Consider the following 24,311-nt stretch of genomic DNA (forward strand, 5'->3'; position numbering starts at 1 on the left):
TAGGTTGGTCAGGACAAAAATATTCAACTCTATTGAGTGCCAAGGTGGAGTACATTCAAAATAGCCTACCTACATAGATGGAGCCAGGCCATATCACGCTGCAAGGGCTCTGTACATATCATCACATCTGTCATTAACAATGTGACTTTTAAAAATTTTTTTGCATGTTGTTTCATGTATTTTAAATAGAAGGAAAACTGGGCTACATTTCAAAATTTAAATATGGTACATGAAAAGGCTTTGTTCACATTTAATTAAATTACTGTTTATGTGCCATATGTTTGATCAGACACTGCTTGTATCCCAGATGGAGGTAATGGGTAGAAATAAGGTATAAAGGTTTTTCTTTTTTTTCCCTCTTCTCAAAGTAGAAGGTACAAATTGAGATGATTTTCTAAGAAATGTCATCACAGTGACAAACTCATATGGCCACTACTGTGAAACTAGCCCTTAAATGATCACTTTGTGGCTCATTAACTCTCAGAACTATAAAGATAACCACCCTGAAGATAGGTAGGACCCTTAGCTCCAGAAGACACTACTTAAATTATTTGCAAGACTCCTAGTGCAAATTTCCTCAGGGATACTGTTGCCCTGACTGACTTGCCAAAACTGTTTTCTTTAGGACTTTAGAATAGGTTTGTTTTAAAATTATTAATATAAAATAAAGAGATACTCACTGTTAATTTAAAAATGTACAGTTAAGTCATGGAAATGTAAATTCAATAATATCTCATGCAACTTGAACTGGAAACAAGCAGATACCTTTTATGAATTCCCTACATTCAGCAGAAGCAGAATTCACTTTGCTCATTCGCCAAGTAGATGTGTTTTCTGGAGACGAAGGAAGAGTCATTTTTACCATATGAAGGGAGCATGTGTTTTTCTTACTTTTGCTGATCTGCTGTTTTCGCCATATTTGCTGAGTTCAAGTCTCTCATCAGTTGGTGGGAATGTAGATTTAATGACATTTATTTTGGAAAACATGTTCTGCTAAAATTTTGTAGTGATGTAAGCCATTTAACTCTAAAATTGGCAGCTGAAACTAACGCTATGTCCACATAAACAACTACTCAAATGTCTCAGCCAAAACCATTTTGGGACACCCAAGGCCAGGATACCATTTCTGGGTCTGCACACTTTCCTGAAAATGAAAGTAGTGCAGTCAGGGGCTTACCTCCAGTCCAGGCAAAGGAGGCCTGAGGAAACTCTGATGTGTCCTCCTATTGTGGTATATCCCTGTGTTTAATAAAAGACCTGCTCTCCTTTTGTTTTTAAAGAGAGTAAGTGTAAATAGAAGAAATACGGGGATGAAATTCTTGCCCTCAGCAGTTGTCTTGGGGGAGAGGGTGTCATGTCCTTTGGAGAGGGGACAGGCCAAACAGTAGGAGAGGGAGGTAGGGAGGTAGGGAGGCCCCCTGTGAGACATGCAAACTAGGCTCAAATTAGAATGGTACTCCTTTTCTACTCTCCACAAAGGGTGAGGCTGGAGAGCTACATCTACCGTCTTGGTTTGCCGGATGAGAGGGTATCAGGAGAGGGGCAAGGACACTCTGAGACTATATGGCAGTAGCCATTTTTTTTTTTTTGAGTGTCTAACATAGGCTAGGTACTGTATGAGACCTTTTAGATAGATTTTCCTATTAAAACGTCACTAATCTCTTGTAGTACGTATTATTATAGGTGAATAATATGAATAGTATTTATATTACAATAAATATAATATGATATGATATATGATATGATATAGAGAGTTTGACCAACTTGTCACAATCATACAATTAGCAAGTGATAGCACCAAGATTTGAACCATGGAGTCTAACCTCAATGATCATCTCTTTCCATATCATCATCCAGATAAAGTGAGGACACAACCGTGTGGAAGCAAGTCAGGGAGAGGTGGAAAGGAAGAGTCAATGAACAATGTTATACTGTAATTGAGTGACAAATATTGCTAATATTAACTAATCTTGCTAAATATAACTGATTAGGCTATATTTGTCTTAAATCGTTGATGTATGGTATAGTAATGAATGTACACAAATTATGAAATAATATTATGATGCTTGACAATGACTGAAAATCCATTCTCCCCCAAAAGCCATTAACACACATTCATGGAGTCTTCTGCTAAATGCAACAGTTGCCCAGATTAACACTTTGGAGTCATCCTCAATAATGTCCTCTCCCTGACTTGCCACAGCTCACCTTGCCCCCCATCTTGCTTCCCTCCATTTTAGTGAAGAACCCCACCAACCATGCCAGGAGCCTGGAAGTCATCCTTGGTACCAGACTTTCCCTTACCCCCATGTTCAATGCTTTACTCTTTGTTGTCCATTTTCCCTCCTAAATATCTCTTGAATCTGTACACTTTTTGGCCATCTCCTCCATCATACCATGAATACCAGGACTTGTACAATAGCTTTGTACCTCTGAATACTAATCCATTCTCCACAGAGGAGGCAGGAAAAAGTTTAAGTGAAACAAATCTGATCTCATCATTTTTCTGCTTGAAACCCTTCAGACATTGTTAGGATCAAGACAGAAATCCTTAACGTGGCCTGTGTGGCTCTGCATAGGCTGGCCTTTCTCTCTCTGTCTTCACCTCACATAACCCCCATCTTCCACTTTAACTCAGCCACCTTTGCCTTTCAGTTCCGGCCTCACAGTCTTTACAAATGCTTTTCATTCTGGCTGGAATGTTCTCCCCCAAACACTTTTCCTCTTCCCCGAGTCACCTTTAACTTATCCTTTAGATAGCTCAGCATTCCCCTCCCCCCAGCCAAGGTGCTGTCTGTCCACACATCCTCTCTTAGCACTCTCCTCTTCCTTTTTTTTTTTTAATTTTAATTTTTTTGTGGTACGCGGGCCTCTCACTGTTGTGGCCTGTCCCATTGCGGAGCACAGGCTCCGGACGCGCAGGCTCAGCGGCCATGGCTCACGGGCCCAGCTGCTCCGCGGCATGTGGGATCTTCCCGGACCGGGGCATGAACCCGTGTCCCCTGCATCGGCAGGCGGACTCTCAACCACTGCGCCACCAGGGAAGCCCTCCTCTTCCTTTTTAACAGAGAGCAATGGCGACAAAGTACTTACTTATCTATTTACCCTGAGGGTCAACTCCCTGAGAGCAAAAGTCAAGCCTGCCTTGTTCACTACACTATAAGCAGCACAAAGCACAGAGCCTTTACTGTATTAGGTACCTAATTAATCCCAAATGAGGAAATGAATGAATACTTCCTCTATCACCTTCAATTAAGGCAGAGAGTGGGTCATCTCAAAACTCTGACACTAGGTTCCTTGAGGGCAGTCACTATGCCTTTTTCTTGTTATCATTAGTGGCTAGGATATACCTGGTAGATTCTCAACCGTGAGCTTGCTTACTGAATGTACAAACTACATGCATGCTCCTCCCTGCCTACTGGGAAGTAGCATATTCTTCCAGCAAAAAAGACATAACTGATTCCTCTTCTAGGCAAATCAGGGAGCTCCATTATATACTTCTGAATTATCTGGATGCCTCTTTCCCCTTGTATTAGTCAGGATTCTCCAGAGAAACAGAACCAATATAAGATATATATATCTTATATTTATCTATTTATTGTAAGGGATTGGCTCACATGATTACGGAGACTGAGAAGTCCCACAATCTGCCCTCTGCAAGCTGGAGACCCAGGGAAGCTGAAGGTGTAGTTCAATGGGCTGAGCGCTGGAGAACAGATGGTATATTTTCCAGTCCCAGTCTGAACGCCTGAGAACCAGGAGCATGGAGGGCAGGAAGCAGTCAGGCAAAGAGTGAATTCAACCTTCCTCCACCTTTTTGTTCTATTAAGGCTCTCAGTGGGTTGAATGACGCCCACTCTCATGGGAGAGGGCCATGTGCTTCACCCAGTTCACCAATTCAAAGTTCGTATCCAGAAACACGTAGAAATAAAGTTTAACCAGATATCTGGGCATCCTGTGGTTCTGTCAATTTGATACAAAATTAACAGTCACATTTCTATAGCCAAATATACAGCTCACCCTATTGATTCTGAATATCTGAGTTTCACTATACCTTTCAGAATTCTAGCAATTGAGATTCTTGTGTACTGCAAATCTGGTAGATCATTTGTGAGGTTACAGTTAAAAATTTCATGGAGACAATTCAGTGACTCCAATAAATACTACCCATAAATTCTCAATGACATACTTCACATGTGCTACTTAAAATTACTCCAGAGATGCTTATAGTGTTATATAAAGCCACAAAAGAACTGTAAGAAGATAGAATCAGAAGGTTTGTGCAATGTTCTAACATAATCCAATGACTTAAAAAAACCTGTTCTTTATGGTTAAAGTGGAGAAGCTATTTCAATTTCTTTTTACCTGGCTATTTAACTAACTAACTAACTAACTAACTGACTGACTGACTGACTGACTGACTGACTTCCTTCCTTCCTTCCTCTCTCCCCCTCCCTCTCTCCCTTCCTTTCTTCCTTCTTCTTTCTCGCTTTTAAAGTGAAAGCTGTGCTCAGTTTAGTTAGGCATACATTTTAATTCTTCAGTATCACATAACAATGTCATTATATGGCAGAGATACCGAATACACTTAGTGATTAGCATCATCCATGGAAGTACTACAGTTGAAAATGCTCATAATAAAAGAAAAATTATGCTAAGAAGTGTATGATTGGTATGAAAAGAGAGAATTATGTCTTAAAGTCATGTGCCTTTTCCATAATTATTTGCCAAATAGTTGGTATTTAGAAGTTAAAGTATGATATTAAATTCCTGTAGTATGCTCTGTCAGTCCAAAGTTAGTATGTTCCTATAGTTAGAGCAATGGCCTAGAAAACAAGCTTGACTGAGTCACTTTGCTAAGTCCCCTTAATCTTCTGTACCTTAGTTTGCTTTTTTATGTGCTACTGATAAAGACTCTTTGTGTACATTTCAAGGGCTGGTTATGTCCAAGGTTTTACCATTTAGTCTAGCACGATGAGAATTTAAAAGAGATGGAGCAATATAAATAAATGTGAACATCTCCCCCTAGCACTACACATGTGATATTATTACTATTATTTTAAGTTCAAGTGGGAAAAAAGAAAATAGACACTTCAACTTTATCAAATCTGTTAAAGTGAAAGAAATAAAGGAAGAAAACAAAGTAGGAAAGAGAGAGATTACTCTGGTGGAGTCAATAAGATGATTTGAAAGCACTGGCTAAATTATAAATGTCATAGAACCAGTCTTGAAATAAAAAGCAAAAAGCTAGCTTATACTGTTGATGGGAATGCAAACTGGTACAGCCACTATGGAGAACAGTATGGAGGTTCCTTAAAAAACTGAAAATAGTGTTACCATATGATCCAGCAATTCCACACCTGGGCATATATCCAGAGAAAACCATGAACCCCAATGTTCATAGCAGTGCTATTTACAATAGCCAGGACATGGAAGCAACCTAAATGTCCAACAACAGAGGAATGGATAAAGAAGATGTGGTACATATATACAATGGAATATTACTCAGCCATAAAAAGAACAAACTAATGCCATTTGCAGCAACATGGATGGACCTAGAGATTCTCATACTGAATGAAGTAAGTCAGACAGAGAAAGACAAATATCATATGATATCACTTATACGTGGAATCTAAAAAGAGGCTACAAATGAACTTGTCTACAAAACAGATATAGAGTTACAGATGTAAAAAATAAACTTATGGTTACTAGGGGGTAAGGGGGGGAGGGATAAACTGGAAGACTGGGATTGACACATACATACTACTATATATAGAATAGATAACTAATGAGGACCTACTGTACAGCACAGGGAACTCTACTCAATACTCTTTAACGGCCTGTAGGGGAGAAGAAGCTAAAAAAGAGTGGATATATGTATATGTATAACTGATTCACTTTGCTGTACACCTGAAACTAACACAACATTGTAAATCTGTTATATCCCAATAAAATTTTTAAAAAGCTAGCTTAACAGAATTATACTATTGAATAACAGTCTTCCAGTTTTTATGCCTGAATGACAGAGTACTGTCTGAGATATACATAAGCTGCCATTGACAATAACCATTCATACAGTTTGAAATCTGAGTGGCATATAGTAGAGTTAAATAAACAACAGAATTTTCATTTTTTACATTATATCTTTTTATATTTCAAACAATTCATACGTTTTATGTTTAATTTAATCAGGAATTATATTTCTTCATTCCACCTTCTAGTTCAAGTATTAATTATATAATAAATTATAGAGATTCTGAGGTTAAAAGGCTAGAGGTGGACTTTACAGGTTCTATACATTATAATTTTCATTTGTAAAATTGGGGACGCTAGTTGACCTGACATAAATAGATCTCATGTTAAAGCAAGTTTCATTTTGCTCCTTCACCTCTTCCAACTTTGATTTCCCCTTTGATCTTCCATATTTCAGAGAGAAAGAGCAATATAAATATTGGTTGGTTTCCTACTTGGAGAATAAGAAAGGTTGATTATATATCAAAGTGTCCAAATAGGATCTTGGAAATCATCAAATATTCATGGAGGTTTGAGAGGGGAGTGGGTCTCAATTCCAACACCCATTTTTGAGATGCAAACCTTGAGAATCAGGGAAGTTTCACTACTTGTTAAAACTCATACGTCTAGGTACGTGGGGATCGAGTATAATATGGTGACTGCAAAGTGATGGAAGCTCTGAGGCAGTGATTTATTGCCAGTTGGTACCAACTGCAGCTTTGTGATATCACTCAAATTGTGGTTTTAAATGGCTGCTACACTGTTAACTTTCTACGTGTATCTTGTATCCCTAGAAAAAACTCAAGCTCTTTGATTTCCTTATAGTCCCTGGAGTTTCTAACAGTGCAAAACACACTCAATATAAATTAAATGAATCCGTTTAGCAAGTTCTATTCCTGCCATTAGATCTCTTGAGATTTAAAATTTTGACTTTTTCTGACTTGAAAGATAAATGGAAATCTTAGTCACTGCCTTAACCAGACTTTGCATATTTGCTGCTGCTATAAACTCTGTGCACATTTCATGGGCTGGTTACACCCAGCATTCTACTGTTTATTCTTTTCTAGCACAATGACAATTCAAGAGAGGTGATGCAATATAAATAAATATTTGTAAATTCTATCTGGGCTCAGAGATTAAGACATTTTTTTCCCCCTGAGTCAAATTTAAGCACAACTACTTTGTTGCCGTTCTTATGATCAGTATCAGGAAAAGCATCTGAGGACCATTAAACAAGATATCCCTCATGGTGCATTCTCTTGGCTCAAACACTTGCCTGGTTCTGTGCATTAATGTTCCAGAGGCAGACCCTCTTCAGGGCAGATGCAGGCTCTGGCTCCCATGTGTTGCTTCCCTTAACGGCTCTTCTCTGATCTATAGCTGTGGTTTTCTTCTGCCATTATTTTCCTCACTCTGACCAAATGACAACCACTCTTCTGGATTCCTCCACATTCTCAGCTAGCATATCCAAATTCTGCTGCTTCAACACCGCTGAGTGATCTGCCATGTCTAGAACTGCATGCAGGTTAATGTCATTTTACATTTTGAGTCTTTGAGAAATTTCAGAGTCCCTGATCCCTACTGCAAACAGGTCCATGACTATTTCTTTGTGGCTTGCTCTAAAATTACATTTCACAGCCAGTGCATGATCACCATTAAGAAAAGATTCCATTATCTCTTTCCAGCCTGGCTACACTGAAGAAATCTGGCCTCTGAAAACATTTGGTGATCAAGGTTCTTCAGATTTCCCTAGTAGAACTTTATGTCACAATCATAAGTTTCCTTTTCTTTCCTAAAGGTGAAGGAATTTAAATTTATGTTCGGCTTGTTAATACTAATTACATGAGAACCTGATCTTTCAGAGTTCTTTGTAGTTGTTCTAAATAAAAGTGTTGCCTCTATCTGGACATCAATGATCACAGGAAAAATACACATGGCGAGGGCATGCAAGGGCATCTGTAGCCCATGGAAAGAATGTGCACAAGGCATGGGTTCTTTCCCTGTGCTCTCACAGCAAGATGTTCTCTGTCCTTTAACTCTCCTTTCTCCCTCTCCTTTTCTTCCCTCCTTTATTTTTGTTTCTGTTTTCTTGCTCTTTTTGCAAGTCTAGGTATGGATATCTGCCTGTGATGGAGGAGGGCTTTTTTCACTACTGATTTGGTGTTACCAAAACGTTTAGGCTTCCTCAAGAATCAGAAAATGTGTCTGAACAGAGGAGATAACATTTTTTTCTTGAGTAATGACAAGTGAACTGACCCTGAGTTTAAAAGTTAATGGTATATGTGACAACCAACTTTAAGTAGGCAAAGAAAATGGTTTTCATAAGACAGGTTTTTTTTTTTTTTTCTCTTTTTTTCCCAGTTAACAAGCCATTCTGTTGAAAAGAGCTAAAACTTATAATAACTCTGGTAGTTCACTGAGCGTGGGCTAAAGACATTTTACCAAGACCTTTTATTCTTTCCTGCAAAAATACCCTATCTTATGAACTTAAAATTCAAGTCAAAGCTCTTATTTGTTCTCATTTTTAGTGTGACTTTCCACTTATGTTACATGTCCACATGTATAAAATAATGACATTTTAAAAGACTGCAGATAGAACCCAAGTCTAAAAGTAATTACAGAAATAAATGTGGTGGGAATTTAAGCCTCCTTGTTAACCAAAATACCCTTTATAAATCTTGTCAATTTGTGTCTGTGTGAATGTACTAGCTCCAGGTGTCAATCTCTTATAAAGGTGCTTGCCTCTGGCTTTTACATCAGAAGATCCTAAATCATTCACATCCAAAGCCTTATTTTACTTCAACTGTCTTCTGAAAAAGAAGTTTTATAACAACTTTTGTAATTCTGCTTTTAGTAAAATATCTCCAGTGATATTTTAAAAAATATACATATTAGCCTTCATGTAATTAAATGAATTAATTATATTCAGAAAATGACTATACCACCCAAAGCAATCTACAGATCCAATGCAATTCCTATCAAATTACCAATGGCATTTTTTATGGAACTAGAACAAAAAATCTTAAAATTTGTATGGAGACACAAAAGACCCCGAAGAGCCAAAGCAGTGTTGAGGGAAAAAAACAGAGCTGGAAGAATCAGACTCCCTGACTTCAGACTATACTACAAAGCTAAAGTAATCAAGACAATATGGTACTGGCACAAAAACAGAAATATAGATCAATAGAACAAGATAGAAAGCCCAGAGATAAACCCATGCACCTATGGTCAACTAATCTATGACAAAGGAGGCAAAGATATACAATGGAGAAAAGAAAAGTGGTGCTGGGAAAACTGGACAGCTACATGTAAAAGAATGAAATTAGAACACTACGAAATTAGAACAAAAATAAACTCAAAATGGATTAGGGACCTAAATGTAAGACTGGACACTATAAAACTCTTAGAGGAAAACATAGGCAGAACACTCCTTGATATAAATCACAGCAAGATCTTTTTTGATCCACCTCCTAGAGTAATGGAAATAAAAACAAAAATAAACAAATGGGACCTAATGAAACTTCAAAGCTTTTGCACAGCAAAGGAAACCATAAACAAGATGAAAAGACAACCCTCAGAATGGGGGAAAATATTTGCAAACAAATCAACGGACAAAGGATTAATCTCCAAAATATATAAACAGCTCATGCACCTCAATATTAAAAAAACAAACAACCCAGTCAAAAAATGGCAGAAGACCTTAATAGACATTTCTCCAAAGAAGACATACAGATGGCCAATAAGCACACGAAAAGCTGCTCAACACCACTAATTATTAGAGAAATGCAAATCAGAACTACAATGAGGTGTCGCCTCACACCAGTTAGAATGGGCATCATCAGAAAATCTATAAACAACAGATGCTGGAGAGGGTGTGGAGAAAAGGGAGCCCTCTTGCACTGTTGGTGGGATGTAAATTGATACAGCCACTATGGAGAACAGTATGGAGGTTCCTTAAAAAACTAAGAATAGAACTACCGTATGACCCAGCAATCCCACTACTGAGCATATACCCTGAGAAAACCATAATTCAAAAAGACATATGCACCCAAATGTTCACTGCAGCACTATTTACAATAGCCGGGTCATGGGAGCAACCTAAATGCCCATCAACAGACGAATGGATAAAGAAGTTGTGGTACATATATACAATGGAATATTACTCAGCCATAAAAAGGAACGAAATCGGGTCATTTGTAGAGACATGGATGGATCTAGAGGCTGTCATACAGAGTGAAGTAAGTCAGAAAGAGAAAAACAAATATCGTATATTAACGCATATATGTGGAACCTAGAAAAATGGTACAGATGAACTGGTTTGCAGGGCAGAAATTGAGACACAGATGTAGAGAACAAACGTATGGACACCAAGGGGGGAAAGCGGTGGGGGGTGGGAGTGGTGGTGTGATGAATTGGGAGATTGGCATTGACATGTATACACTGATGTGTATAAAATGGATGACTAATAAGAACCTGTTATATAAAAAAATAAATAAAATTCAAAAAAAATACATATTAGCCTTCATGTAATTAAATGAATTAATTATGTTCAGAAAATTGAGTTACAGAGATACCCACATATTCCATAAGGCATACTCATACAACTCTTTTATGAAATAACTGGTTTTATTACATGGAGTAAAAATGTTGTATTTGGCAGATACAAGTGCTATGATACATATATATCTCCGTAGCTACAGATATAATTCTTGACATTTTCTCCAATGCTTGTCCACATTTTAGGATTAGAAAATCTATCATGAGAGATCAGTAACACCATCTGGTATATAAAGTTTGCTATCAGTGCCCTATTTCAACCAGAAAAAATCATCCACTATTATTGACTCACCACAATTATTGAGAAAAGGTCTTTTATCAAAAGATTAAATGCATTTTTTTTTTACTGTAAGTACTCAGCATAGTGTGTAGTAAATTCTCAATTTGTGTCAGCTTTTATTATTTTTATTCAAATTAGTAGGTCTCTCTTGACAGTAAATTATAGAAAACAAATCAAACTAGCTTAAGGATAATAAGGCTTTTATTGGCTTTTGAAAGGTCGAGGGCACTGGCTTCAGGCACAATTTAATTCAGGTGGTCAGTGGTGTTAGGAATCTGTCTTCTTGCATCTCTCCACTTCTCTTTTCTGTGGGTTGACATGTTTCTGAGGCAGGCTATCTCTGCTAAGATGCCTGCCGGCCTTTGCAGATGAATATCCAGTTATCTTCAAGAACAGCAGATAGAGGGTTTCTTTAATCCTGTAGTTATGACAAAGGCTTCAAGTTGAGTCTCACTGGTTCCACTTGGCCTGACTTAAGCCACTTAATCATCCGTGAGCAATCACGACTGACCGGTGGATCCAGAATTCTAGTTACCCAGGACTGGGCCACATTTCTTAGCAGCATAGAACCATAAGGAAAGAAAGCATGGGAATCAGAATGGTGATTGCATGCCAGCCTGGCAAAAAGAAAGCAACAGATGTCCACTGCCTTACTTCATTCACCCACCAAACATTTCCAGAGTTTCTGCTGCATACCCTGTGCTGACTTGTGTATCTGAGCAGCAGAGTGCCGTGTAACTGGGAGTAGGGCAATGGGCACAGGAGAAAGGAAGAAATTCAAAAGTAAATGACCTAATCCCTCCCCTCAAAGGAGAGATGCCTCTAGGCTCTAAAGACAATAAGAAACAAGGACCCTGTGATGAACTTGTTGACCTAGGTGGTATACATTCAGAGCAGGAGAAAACACTGTGATTGGAGAACTGAGAGAAAACATTTAGGGGGTGGTGTTGAATGATGGACCAAACGTGGATGGGTCAAAGGAAAGGGGGATCTTCTAAAAGGCTGGTGGAATGTTGGTAAAGGCTCAGAGCTTTGGTGCATGGAGTGTGTTGGTGAGACAGGAGGGACCAGGTCTAGAAGGAGAGAGGAGTAGTGCTTGGGAGGAAAGGCAGGCTGTGGTGGATGGGAGAGGGAGGCACTTGGAGGGTGCCTGAATGCTAGGTGGAGCAGTCTAGCACGAACTGATAAAGGCAGAGTTGTGATAGGAGGATGCAAGCTCCTCTTTTGAAAGATGAATCTAGTAACAGGCTACAGGAGGTCCTGGAAAGAAAGATGATGGCAGGCATCCAGAGTTGTGTTTCTGGTACTGCAGAAATTGTGGAGTAAAGTGACAAAGTCTGAGAAGGACTTGAGGCTGTGAGGAGGATAGGAAACGATGCTGAGAGGAATTTCAAAGGGATGTGATCAATGGGACTTTGAGGCGCTTGTGGAAATTGGGGAGAAAGGAGACGATGACTCTAAATTATCAAGCCCAGGGCCTTTTCAGAAAATGGAAGAATCCTTAAGATGTAGTGATAGGAACCATCATTTCATAGTATTATAGTGCTTTTTTCAGTGGCATTCTCACCTTCTACCATATACTGCAGCTATTTATATGCATGTCTATCTTCAGGAAAGATGTCTAATTTATCTTTGTCTCTTCAACAGGATGAAGTTTGGTGTTCTGCATATGGATGAGTCAATGCACATTTGTTAAATGAATTTTACAGAGGAGAAACTGATTTCTAGGGAGGTTAAACATTTGCTCACCAGGCAAGTCAGTGATAAAATGGCAACCAGGCTCATCTTCTTCTCAATCTCGGATACTTTATTCTTTCTAGTCCTTTAGTGCTACAGTTGTTCTTTTCAGGGGACAGATGAACCTCTCTAATACAAACTGCCTGGCAAAAAATTGAAGTAGAGATCTGTGTCCTGTCCCGTACAAACGTACAGTGCATTTCCAGATTACTTCATACCCAAGATTTCTCTCAAAGTCAGAGCATCAGAAACAAGTCTCCCTCTGACCTCTTAAAACCTTCAGTGTTTTTCCATTTAGTTCTATAAATTTAAAATTTTGAGACCATGGAACTCTTCTGAAGTCCAAGATCCTGATAGATATTGTTTTACATCCAAAGTGCAACACTGGAATAATGCTACAAGAGATTGCAAAGAAGTAAATGATTAAATTTTCTGTAGTGTTTTTCAAAATGTGGTCCCCAGACCAGCAGCATCAGCATCACTTGGGAACTTAAAGATGCATATTCCTGGCCAGCATCCCAGACCTCCTGAATCGGAAACTTGGAGATGGGGCTCAGCAATCAGGGTCTTAACAAGCCCTTCAGGTAATTTTGATGCATTGAAGTTTGGGAACCACTGGTCTTTGGCAATATTCCTCAATGACCTTTGAACCTTTAAAGGACTTAAAATTTGACCTTGCATCAGAATCACCTGGAGGGCTTATTCAGCCACTGATTGCTGGGTCCATTTTTAGGAAACCTCATGAAACTCATATTCCCTGCTTAAACGCCCTTGAAACTGGGTTTTGAAAGAGCTGTAAAATTGTTGTGGAATCCATATATATGTATGTAGGACACAAAGGCTCCATTTAATAAAATGTGCCTTCCTGTGAAATACCAAAGCTGTTAGGGAAGGCCCAGAAAAATTAAGCAGAGAGGGCACACCAAGGAAGACTCACTCCTTCCCTGTAAGCACTGATTTGTGGTAAATTGCAAAATTAAGGCTGAAGCAATACTAAGCAAACCAGGGCTAAAAACTCCCATCTGAATTTCAGGTTTAGTTTAGTAAGATGCTGCAGGAGCACAAAGCAGTAATCTGTTTCTGCACACCAATCTGTGTGTAGCACAAGATCACATCGGTGAGCAAACACTGCCTCTCCTTATCAGGAGAGACTAATTGGAATCTACAATTAACTGGGTAGTAAATGCCAGGAATTCTGAATCAGTCACAGAATAGCCTTCATCTGGCACTCTAATGTAAGTGGGGCAGTGATGGCCACTGAACAAAAGAAATGGGATTCTTTGCCTGGAAGAATGTAAAGGGGTGCATCTGGCAGACTTTTAAGATTTGTTGTTTTCCTTGACACACACCCCACACTCAAATTCAGGATTGCTTAGTTGGGAGATGGAGAAAGAAAAGTTGGCAATGTACAAATGGCCGATATACTAGATGGCGGTGAACAAACCCCTGGGTTCGGTTTTACTTCTTTCTTCTCTTAGGTATCATTAAGATTCAGGCTTGGAGTATGATTAGTATATCTCCAGGGTAATTTGAATTTTCTAGAACGATTTCATTATCCAAAGTCCTCTCCTGACCTCCAATCCTAAGCCACCTTGAAAAGGTTTACTTCTCCGTGGGAAGGCATTGACTCTTCAGGATTTCCAAGAACATTCTCACACATGACTTTTTTTTACATCATTAGAATGCTATTTCTTTGTGTATTCATTTATTCATTCATTTGCTCACTCATGTATTCAGTAAACATTTATGAAGCATGCATTCCATTTCTGGCATCTTTCTGGGCCAGTGAGGAATGGTTTCTGCCTCCAGGGCCATCTCATCCTCACGTGGTGGTGAGTGTTGATATCTCTGTCTTTTTATTTAGATTCTTTTTGTTTCCAATCACTACTTTCTCTATTGTGTATTCTTGGTCAAAAGTGACAATATTTTTTAAAAATTGGTACAAGTGCCTGAAGACATGAAATCTTGCCTTCTAAAGTTGGAGAGAGTCTCGAGCTCTAGCTGGCAGCCAAGCATACGAGCTCTGCGATCAGCGGCCACCATCGATGTCGCTTCGCTTCCTCTGGGCTCATCTGTGCCACTCGCTCGCCACACACTCTGCCGTCATAAGCCGCCACCATGGGAAAACTTGCAAAGGCTGGTAAAAATCAAGGTGACCCCAAGAAAATGGCTCCTCCCCCAAAGGAGGTAGAAGAAGATAGTGAAGATGAGGAAATGTCAGAAGATGAAGAGGATGGTAGCAGTGGAGAAGAGGTTGTTATCCCTCAGAAAAAAGGCAGAAAGGCTACCGCAACTCCAGCAAAGAAGATGATGGTTTCCCCAACAAAAAAGGTTACAGTTGGCACACCGGCAAAGAAAGCAGTTGTCACCCCTGGCAAAAAGGCAGCCGCTACACCAGCCAGGAAGACAGTTACACCTGCCAAAGCAGTAGCAACACCTGGCAAAAAGGGAGCCACACCAGGCAAAGCATTGGTAGCAACCCCTGGTAAGAAGGGAGCAGCCACTCCAGCCAAGGGAGCAAAGAATGTCAAGAAGGAAGACAGTGATGAGGAAGATGAAGACGACAGTGAAGAGGAGGAGGAGGATGAATTCGAGCCAGCAGTGATGAAAGCCGCTGCTGCTCCTGCCTCAGATGACGAGGATAACGAGGATGAAGATGAGGATGAGGATGACGAAGATCACTCTGAAGAAGCAGCTATGGAGACTGCACCAGCCAAAGGAAAGAAAGCTCCGGCAAAAGCTGCTCTTGTGAAGGCAAAGAGCACTGCTGAAGATGAAGATGAAGAGGATGACGATGAGGATGAAGTCGAGGAGGAGGAAGAGGAAGAGGAGGAGGAAGAGGAGGAGGAAGAGGAGGAAGAACTTGTCAGAGAAGCACCTGGAAAACGAAAGAAGGAAATGGCCAAACAAGAAGCAGCTCCTGAAGCCAAGAAACAGAAAGTGGAAGCCACAGAACCAACTACATCTTTCAATCTCTTTGTTGGAAACCTGAACTTCAGTAAATCTGCTCCTGAATTGAAAATGGGTATCAGTGACATTTTTGCTAAAAATGGTCTTGCAGTTGTTGATGTCAGAATTGGTGTGTCTAGGAAGTTTGGCTATGTGGATTTTGAATCTGCTGAAGACCTGGAAAAAGCCTTGGAACTCACTGGTTTAAAAGTCTTTGGCAATGAAATTAAACTAGAAAAACCAAAGGGAAAAGACAGTAAGAAAGATTGAGATGCGAGAACACTTTTGGCTAAAAATCTGTCTTATAAAGTTACTTAGGAAGAATTAAAAGAAGTGTTTGAAGATGCTGTGGATATCAGATTAGTCAGCAGGGATGGAAAGAATAAAGGGATTGCTTACATTGAATTTAAGACAGAAGCTGATGCAGAGAAAACCTTGGAAGAAAAGCAGGGAACAGAGATAGATGGGTGATCCATTTCCCTGTACTATACCAGAGAGAAAGGTCAAAGTCAAGACTATAGAGGTGGAAAGAATAGCACTTGGAGTGGTGACTCAAAAACCCTGGTTTTAAGCAACCTCTCCTGTAGTGCAACGGAAGAAACTCTTCAGGAAGTATTTGAGAAGGCAACATTTATCAAAGTGCCCCAGAACCAAAATGGCAAATCTAAAGGGTATGCATTTATAGAATTTGCTTCATTTGAAGATGCTAAAGCAGCTTTAAATTCATGTAATAAAAGGGAAATTGAGGGCAGAGCCATCAGGCTGGAGTTGCAAGGACCCAGGGGATCACCTAATGCAAGAAGCCAGCCATCCAAAACTCTGTTTGTCAAAGGTCTATCTGAGGATACTACAGAAGAGACATTAAAGGAGTCGTTTGACGGCTCTATTCGTGCAAGGATAGTCACTGACCGGGAGACTGGATCCTCCAAGGGGTTTGGTTTTGTAGACTTCAACAGTGAGGAAGATGCCAAAGCTGCCAAGGAGGCCATGGAAGATGGTGAAATTGATGGAAACATAGTTACTTTGGACTGGGCCAAGCCTAAGTGTGAAGGTGGCTTCGGTGGCCGAGGTGGATTTGGTGGCAGAGGCCGGCGAGGCTTTGGAGGGTGAGGAGGCTTCCGAGGAGGCAGAGGAGGAGGAGGAGACCGACCACAAGCCACAAGGAAAGAAGACGAAGTTTGAATAGTTTCTTCTACCCCTGTCTTTCCCTCTTCCATTTGAAAGAAAGGACTCTGAGGTTTTTCCTCTGTTACCTGCTCAATGACGGAGCCTTCTGAGGACATTCCAAGACAGTATACAGCCCTGTGGTCTACTTGGAAATCCGTATAGATAACATTTCAAGGGAGAGAACCCTGATGGTGTTGGCTGGATAGTCGTATAAACTTTTTAAAGAGATGAGTGACAGAGCTAACCCTTATCTGTAAGTTTTGAATTTATATTGTTTCCTCCCATGTACAAAACCATTTTTTTCCTACAGAGTTTTTTGGTTTTGGTTTTTTGTTTTTGTTTTTTTGCATTGGGGAGTTGTAAAGGAAAGCAGAATGTTTTATCGTGATTTTTGCTTTAGCAACTTTGGGGCAAATTAAAAGTCCTAAACTCTGGTGCCAGACTTGTTAAAAAATACAATAAAATAAAGTTGGAGAGAATAATTTGAAAGTTGCTATTGATTTTTTGTTTCTAAAGATGAAAACATTAATTTCCATTAATAATAGGTTTTCTGTTGTTTTAGCAAAAATACCACCAACTGATTTTTCACTCATTGATTTAAAAAATATATATTGAATGACCATTATACGTCAAGAACTGTTCTGGATCTTTGGGATGCATTAGTGAATAAGAAAGGCAAGACCCCTGTCCCAGTGGAGATCACATTCTCAATGGGGGAGAGAGAGAAAATGCTATAATAAATAAGTAAATTATGTGGTATGTTAGAAGACATTATTTGCCAAGGGAAGAAGGGTATTTATATGGGGGATGGGATGGGGAGCTATAGGGCATGTTGTAGACATGAATAAATAGCATATATTCCCCCACTGTTCTTGAACAAAACCTTTGAAATCACCATCACTCTGAAAGCAGAGATGAACCCTGAAGTGTCATTTTTAGTATTGCAAAGTGGGTGTATTTTCAGATTTAGAGACCATTTTCTTTTAAACTATGTATTTAAACTGGACTCACCCTAAAAATGATTGGTTATTTCTGGGAGATGTGTGTGAATCCTTGGCACTCAAGCAGGGAATATGAGTTCTTTACCTCATCCGAAGGAGAGACTGTGGGAAGGGTCCTGGATTGGCTTGGTAGAGCCCTGCTTGGACAGGATATCTCATCTGGTGTGATTCAGCATAGGAGATCCCAGAGCCTGAGAATGTGGGACTGTAGAAGACCTCTTGATGGAAATAAAGATTTGAGTTTCCTCTGAAAAGATTGTAAATGTTCACGTTGGTCAGGAAATGGGAAGGCCTCTTAAGGGGAGGTAGAAAGGCCACTTTTCTTTCAGGGGAGCATGTACTTAGGGGACTGCCTTCTGAAGTTAAGGGACACCTTGTTTTACATGATGGTGATGTCTGGGCACAAATCTAAGTAATAGCAGAATTCTTCTTTAACATGATAATCTATTTCTAATCAAGAGCCAACGTAATACTGAAACTCTTGTGGCTTCTCTTTCAGGTGGAGTACAACCAGGCTGGTGATGATCACTACTCATTGTTATAGTCTGAAAATTCTGACCTACACAATAAGACATGAAATAAAAATAAATGGTGTAACTACCACAAAAGAGGACTGTTACCTAGAAATGTCAAAATAATTAGCTGAAAGAACTTCATAATTTGTAAGACTTGGCAAAGTGCCTGAATACAAGGTGAATATTCAAATATCTAGAGAGCTCCATTACACAGATATTATGTAGTTAGAAAATACAGTAATGAAAAAGAAGTTCCATTTATAATAAAAATTAAAAATGATAAATCTTCCCAGAATCACCTTTCTAAGAAATATGAGAAACTTTTATTGAGAAAGGGACAAAACTACTCTAAGAAATATAAAAGAATCATATGGGAAGCTAAACCCTAGTTCAGGGTTGGAGTGAGCAGTGCTGCTAAATGATGTAAATATTTCAGCTCAACTTACATTAATGCATAGGCTTAATGCAACTACATTTGGAAGGCTGCAGTATAAGACATGTTCCTTCTGTGGTGCCCAGAGCAGTGCAGGTGCAGAGTAAGAGCTGAATTCAGTGCAAATGAATTACGTTTCTAGGAGGAAGGAAATAAGTGAGGAAGTAGATGCATCTCGTATATTTCTACAGTTGTGCCTCTGCTCCCATTTTCCCTCAACCTGGAATGCCATCCCTCCGCCTCCTTAGCCATCTCAAACTTATAGTCCACTAAAGGCCCAACACGTCATTTCTGAACTACAAATTCCAGAGCACTTTGGAAATTTTGGGTTCAATGGTACTGAACTAAATGATACTGTGGGTATCATTCATCTAATATCTGTCACAGCTGGTTATCCTGTCTTACAGTACTTATCATATTATTAGTAAAAGCAAAATGTAATGTACAAGAAGGATTAAAACATGTGCAAGGAAGATATAACCAACTACAGGATAGTGCTTAAGAATGAGGAGGGAGAAGAAAGATTTGAAGTAACTGTGGGAAATGTCACTGTCTCTAAGTCAGGCTGTCTGTACATGGATAGATGTAAATACTCAGTGTATAGTTGTTGGTTATTAAACTATAATTGGCAAGATTGGTACTATGTATTTTCATTTGTAGGTGGATAATCACAAGCTTTTAATGTGAAAAACTTCCTTAAAATGTGGCCGAAGCAAAACAGATCCAATCATCAAATAGTTTAAATAGTCTATTGAAAATAAAGTCTGGAACAAAATGTGTGTTAAGAAGAGCTCCTAGCCAATAGATTAATCCCTTTCAAATGTCGATTAATATTGAGGGGACGAAGAATAAACATCATTCAAAATTTTCTGGAAAATCAAACTTTGATACGGAAAGTATATTATAGGGGTCAAATAATTTTATTTTTAGGAGATTACTCTTCTCTATTTTTCTCTTCATTTTTGTTGCTCAAGACAAAAAATTGAAGGCAGTATGACACTCAAGTTTCATGATTTTAGAATGACAAGACATGAGCATCCACCTCGGAAGATAATAGAAAGCTTCAGTTTATTCAGAGGCCAATGGTAATGATTGAGGAAGGAGTAAAGCCACTAAAGAGAAAAGAGACTATTTATTACTACAAAATGGAATCCCCAAGTTTATGTATCTTCCCTTCAAAGCATCAGGAGCTGACACTTACTGAGCACTTTTTGTGCACCAGAAACTGACAGCACAGGGTTAGGGTCCTTCCTAATATTATCACATATATATTTCATAACTGCTCTGTGAGGTATTCCAATCCGCATTTTATGGAAAAGGACACTGGGACTTAAAGGAGTGGAGTATATATATTCTTAACTTAGAGACACTCACCAGATTTTAGAAATGTATTTATAAGGTTTTTTTGTTTTGTTTTGTCTTTTTTGTTTGTTTTTACTGAAAGCAAGTACATCTTTAACCATGTAGGTTTATTACCTGTTTCATAGTGAACATAAGAGTTTCAGAATGGTAGCTTTCTTTGATTCCATAAGAATTCCACGCCAATCCCACGCTAGTTGCATTCCATAAAATGATAGCAGCAAGTCAGAAGGAAAAGGGCTGTAATATTCAATTGTCTGTAACCAATGTGTTAGAAGTCATTGTCTTTCATCCAGACGGTACAGTTGCATTTTTAGAATGACATCTATTACCACATTAGAGGCAAACCATAACAGTCCCTTATAGAATGTCTGTCTCAATTGTGGTTATTTAATGTCATTATACCAAATTTCAAAGTGTTCTTATGGTAAACAGACATAGTGAAATACTAGATGAATAAAAGCTCATTTTCAAGTTCTAAGAAGTCAACGCTTCATTTTCTATCTCTTTTCTTAAATTTATTTTTTATTTTTAAAAGTTTCCAGTGCCCTGGTCTTATAAATTGCAGAGTTTCCTCTCTAAAGGAAAGGCTTTCTTAAATTCTATTATTTATGTAGGTAAAAGTCAATCAGCTCCAGAACAAATTCTCCAGTTTTTTGACATAGCTCTGAAATGGCTAAGTTGTCATGCATATATATTTTTAATCAACTTATTGTAAAGAGGAAAAAAAAATGACTTTTCACACACATGTAAAGGCATGCTTATACTCCTCAGGTTAAAACCCTGTGTTAAGTTCTGGCTCAGGGCAAATTTAAACAGCTGAGTTATAAACCCAGAATAAAGAGGTCAGACTGGGGATGCTGACAGCCTCTTAACTGCAGTCATACCAGCAGGCATAACTTTCAAAATGCAGCAACTACAGGAGACAGGGACGTGTATCTTGGACCGAGTCCTAAGCAGTTAGAGAGAGCTGGGGATTATTTTATTCCAAACTGTGGTTACATTTGCGGTTTCCAACTATTTGTTAGCTCCTTTTCTATAGGCATAGGACACAGTTATAATGATATGCAAACAAAATAAAAAGTAATTAGCAATATCTTTCATTGTTCTAATTTAACAATATTAAAACAACACAGTATTCCTTTGGAAGAAAGTGGTAGAAGACAAATGCTCTTAAACAGAAATTAAGTACCAATATGCTGGTATATTATTATCTACACAACTTGGCTAGATTACTTTCTGTATCCTGCCACTGGGAAGCCATGTACACAATGAGATAAAGAAATCGAGAAAGATGTCTGACGCTCCAGAACTGCTTTGACAGTTTTAAGAGCTGAAGGCAGAAGAAGTTCAAGTATATAAAGCCTTTTACACAGCAGGCAATTCAACATTTGTTGCTCAGAATTCAAAGAAGGTGAACAAATCAAAATACTGAGGAACTTCCTTGGAAGAGACATTCAGAAAAAGACAAAACTAATTTTAAATAATGGCAAATACTGAATCCAGTTTTGGTGTCAAAAACATGTCACTAACTTCAGCAAAAGAAAATAAAAAGGATGCACAAAGTAAGTGTAACAAGATCTTGAATAACTGTTGGATCTGGATCCCGGAAACATCTGGGTTTATTGTACTATAATTTCTATTTTTGTGTTTTGAAAGTTTTAATGATAAAAATTTTAAAAAGTTATCACTGCAAGAATGCTTGTTTGAAGGTCTCTTCACTTCATATGTGTTTGGGCACTTGTATTTATGCCTAGTTGAAGCAGAGCTATAACTACCTTCGACGAAATGTCCCCATTTTTTTTTTTTTTTTAGTGCACTTGAGTTTTACTACATTGCATACTACTTGCAGTGAGTGCTTTTGGGATCCCTTCTACAACTTGCAATACTTGGAGAGCACTGGGGTTTGCCCAGTTTTGGTGATGGTCTGTGCAAGGAAAACTGTGTAGTACAATTCCCATTGACCAACTGGGTCCCTTCTTGGAGTGGCAGAGCCACTTGTTGCTGTCAACACACTTTGAAAGGTTATTCCACAAACACTGAGTTACCTTGGATGTGAGCTAAGCAGAACAGTTAACACCATAGACAGATCTGAAGGAACCCGGGAGAGACGGAGACTTGGAGATGTCTTTATAAACTAGGAAAAGCTACTGAGACTCCTATTTCACTTGGTACAACCTCTGTTCTTAATCTTCTTAACTCAGAATGAATTATTTTAAAAGTCTGTAGTCATTTTACACTTTTTCCATTTTACACTGGTTGTCCAGCTCATATAAAATCAAATTTAAAGCCGGAGCAAGTTTCTTAACTCCCTCCTCTCCTGGACCATTGAGTAGGCAGCTGACCAAATACCAAGAATAATTTTTTTTCAGTTGTTCAACAGCTGCTTTGCACCTGACGGAGGGGCGCCTGTCCCTTCTGTATGTTGGCTTCTCTCCTTTCTGTCCGTAACGGACACAGCATCTTTATGTCCTGTCTCCCTGAGTCTCTCATACAGCTGCCTGTTTCACTGGTCCTACCGGCCCACTATGTTCCTGCCGAATTCTTCCTATTGACAGATTTCCCGGAATAAGAAGGCACCTCACCGTCTCCATTCTGTGTTCCTGAAGCCACGATCCTGTCTTCTAGATTGGAATCGCCCTTTGTACCCCCTTCACAACCCTGCCTGAAATCTCAGCAGATTTTGCCATACTCCTTATTACCTCCCCTCCCTGGGTTTAGTCCTCTTTCATTCCCAGCCTGCCCTCTGTGAGGTACTTTAACCTCCTGCCAGGGAGTAAACTCTGATAGAGCCCATCTAGCTATATAGTGTCCTATATAGAACAAACCAGTTTTTTAGAAATGGGATAGTCATGGTGTCTGACAGTAGCATATAAATATGTGTGTGTTAATTCCCATCCGCACCTGAAAAGTAGTCATATATCCTCTTCAGAAATTCCCAGGACAGGAGTGGTCAGCTGGCATTTAATCAGAAGGTCCACTTTATACAGGTTGTTACTGTAAGTGCTTCAGCTCTCTTGAGAACTGATTTATGGCAGAGATTTTGAAAAGATGCATAATGAAAATTAGGAATTGGCTATCTATGGTGAAATTAGGATTGTTAATTAGCAAAACAGATATCAGCAGTAAGCTCTCTTTGGTGATTTTAGTGGAATTTAAGATTTTGTAGAAGCACCTTCACATCCCTCCCTCTTTTCCCCACCCCAGGCATGAACAGAAATTAAAAACTCAATTGGTGGGCTTCCCTGGTGTTGCAGTGGTTGAGAATCTGCCTGTCAATGCAAGGGACACGGGTTCGAGCCCTGGTCTGGGAAGATCCCACATGCTGCAGAGCAACTGGGCCCGTGAGCCACGACTACTGAGCCTGCGCGTCTGGAGTCTGTGCTCTGCAACAAGAGAGGCCGCGGCAGTGAGAGGCCCGCGCACCGCGATGAAGAGTGGCCCCCACTCACCGTAACTAGAGAAAGCCCTCGCACAGAAACGAAGACCCAACACAGCCAAAAATAAATAAATTTATTTTAAAAAACTCAATTGGTCACACACAGGCTTGATCTTCAATTAATCCTCTGTCACACTACTGATTTAGAGGATTTTTGATATGTGAAATCTAATATATCAGCATCAGCATCCTGTAACTAAAATTATCACATTTGCTAAACATGAAGCTTTCATGAAGTTTTGTTTGTTTTGTTTTGACTACCAAAAAGAACATAGAGAGTGGACTTTATTAAAGTTGCTTAACTTCTTTTGTGCCTACTTGCTAATAAATCTAAGTGTAGGAGAATTCAGTCAGAGACTTAGAGACTTACTTTCATTATAACAGAGGGGATGAGAGAAGCAGGGTAAACTTTTCTTATCCCCTGTACAGCTACTGATATCTATCAAATTGGCTTATGCCACTTTATAACAGGGTGAAACATACCTATTTAATATATTTCCATAATTGTATGTCTACTTACCTACCTGTCTACTAAACCAAGTTTCTTGATTTCCAAAACTCTGCTTGTTCAGGAGTTGGCAAACATAATCTAGCCCACTGACTGTTTTGTGAATAAAGTTTTATCGGAACACAGCCATGCTCATTTCACTAACATTATCTATGGCTGCTTTCATGCTATCATGGCAGAGTCGAGTGGTTGAGCAGTAGAAACTGCATGGCCTGCAAAGCCAAAAATATATATAGTATCTGGCCCTTGACATGATTATGTATGAATATTTACATGGCAATATTTAACTTTCTTGCTATTGATAACTTTATCTCAAAAGATCAGAAATTCTCAATACAGGAGAAAGCAATAAAG

At 39.1% G+C, this 24,311-nt stretch overlaps 1 pseudogene; it reads left to right on the plus strand.

Annotated features, from left to right (window-relative positions):
* Positions 1 to 14,704: 14,704 nt before the first annotated feature.
* Positions 14,705 to 16,980, plus strand: LOC111182372 (nucleolin pseudogene; annotated as a pseudogene).
* Positions 16,981 to 24,311: the final 7,331 nt, after the last annotated feature.

This window comes from Delphinapterus leucas, chromosome 3 (assembly GCF_059928025.1).
Source record: "Delphinapterus leucas isolate spDelLeu-1000000601 "Yukka" chromosome 3, BTC_Dleu_Yukka2, whole genome shotgun sequence".
Lineage (NCBI taxonomy): Eukaryota > Metazoa > Chordata > Mammalia > Artiodactyla > Monodontidae > Delphinapterus > Delphinapterus leucas.